Below are 2038 nucleotides of genomic sequence, written 5' to 3'. Positions count from 1 at the left end.
CATCAAGCCCACCACATGTCATACATGCTATCATACAGAGGACAGTCAATGTCTCCTCTCAGTTCTTTCTTTTTTTAATTTAATTTAATTTAATTTTTTAATTTAATGCACTTTATTTTTAGACAACCCACATGATGTTTTTTCTTAAAACAAAACAAAACCAATGCCTCCACTCCAAATAAATCACAGTCAAAATAAAAGCTCAAGATGACATCAGTCCCATTTGTCCTAAGTCCTGGTGTTGTATGGATGGTTCGCAGCAGCCATTTACGGTGACAGGTGATAGATCCAATTTGTTAACTTTTTTTCCATCTCTAAGCCACCCTTAAAGAAAATCATGAATGGAGTCACGCCATCTTCACGGTAGTCCAGGAGAGCAACCATACCATCTGGATTCATGTTCTCACCAATAAAAAACTGGCAGTTATCGAAATTAGCAAGGGTGTGCTTAATTTGCTCTACAGTTCCAGTCATAAAAGGCTTTACTCTCTCTGGTTTCTGTTCTTCAAGTTTGCCCTTGAGTGATTTCGTGTAGTCTTTGATGTACTTTCTGTAAGTCTCTTTTGTGAAGCTGGTTTCTTGTAAGTGATGGTTCTTGACAATGTCAACACCGGTGACTACTGTGTTTTCAGTGCCTTCACCCTCCGGACCTTCAGGAAGTATTTCCAATGAGCGAGTTGTCAATGGCACCCTCTGTTCTACTGACCATCTTGCTCTCCACCAAGGCACAGCCCTTCCACGATCTCCTGGATCTTGTAGATGTCGGAGAACAGCTCCTCATGGCTGATGAGGTCCCGACAGATGATCATGGTGATGTCTGAGGACAGCAGCGCTAGCCTGACAGCGCAGCGCGGTGCAGCCGGAGCAGTGCTCAGGGAAAGGGGGGAGCGGCCAGATCTCAGTTCTTTCTATGTGCTTTACTTCAGTCTTCTCATGGTGCTACAAAACTCAAAACCTGTCCCCTCTATCACCTGCTGTGTGCCATTGGAGGGACAATTCGTTCCCTCCCTCCACACTCTGTCTCCTGTCCCAGCTGATTGCTTTTCTGCTTTCAGCTTGAGGAAATGTACCAGATCCTAACTCTTGGTGAGAATGTGCATGCTCCGACATTCTATATCTGCTCTGTTCTCTGGACATCCCCTTCGTCTTACTCCCACACTCGCCCATGCTGTTCCAGATGGCAACAAGCTTCCATGCTTTAGGGCTGGAGGCCCTTCGCTTTGGTAGCCAAGCCCTAGAGTTTGCTCTGCTTTCTACCCTGAATGCTGGTCACATGGGGCACTTCTGTGTCTCAGTGGTAGCTTATTTTCTTATGTTTTTTTTTTCTAGTCCTTGGTTACTTCACTCCACGGTGGGATTATAGGGTCATACACAGATCTCTTTTTTAGGGTTTAGAGGAAGCCCCTTGCCATAACCCATACTAACTGTGCTGATCTGAATTCTTGTTGGTGGTTCTCCACATTCTGGTTCTCCACATTCTCCTCACTACTCATCTTTTGTCTTGGCAATAGCAGCCATTCTAAAAGGTATTGGGTCATATCTGGTTATTTCTGAGTCTAAGTATTATAGCATGTGTATGTCTTTTCCTGGTAAGTTTTCATTCAGACTCTTTGTTCATTTTTTTTCATTTTATACTTTTTTATTATTTGTGATGGTTTCTTATATTTTGGGTTGTGAGCCTAGCCTTTAACGGCTAGCCATCTCTTCAGCCCATTGTGATGATTTCTTATTGAGCCCTGTCCCTCAGTCCTGTAAATTCTGGACGAGTTTCAACAGCATAGTAAGGCACAAGGTCCAGCTCTCCTATTTACACTAGGGAAGGGAAAGAGAGAAGATGTACAGGGTCCAGCCCAAGTGTTCAGAAATCAAATGTGAATGAATTTTCTGGGACATGGAAATTTTTGCAGGCATTGTGTCCACATTCTACTGTTCCATCAAAGGGATGCTAGGATCTGACTCAGGCAGCAGTAAGGGAGCACGGTTGGGCAGTACACCCCTGGGCTTGCTTCAAGTCCTTGAGAGACCAGGAGGGCAATCG

General features: G+C 44.2%; 1 pseudogene; it reads right to left on the bottom strand.

Annotated features, from left to right (window-relative positions):
• Positions 1 to 267: 267 nt before the first annotated feature.
• On the bottom strand, positions 268 to 809 carry LOC117719983 (translationally-controlled tumor protein-like; annotated as a pseudogene).
• Positions 810 to 2038: the final 1229 nt, after the last annotated feature.

The sequence above is a fragment of the Arvicanthis niloticus genome, chromosome 14 (genome assembly GCF_011762505.2).
Source record: "Arvicanthis niloticus isolate mArvNil1 chromosome 14, mArvNil1.pat.X, whole genome shotgun sequence".
In the NCBI taxonomy this organism is placed as follows: Eukaryota; Metazoa; Chordata; class Mammalia; order Rodentia; family Muridae; genus Arvicanthis; species Arvicanthis niloticus.
The sequence above is the reverse complement of the archived record's forward strand: the minus strand, read 5'-3'. Positions and strand labels throughout refer to the sequence as shown.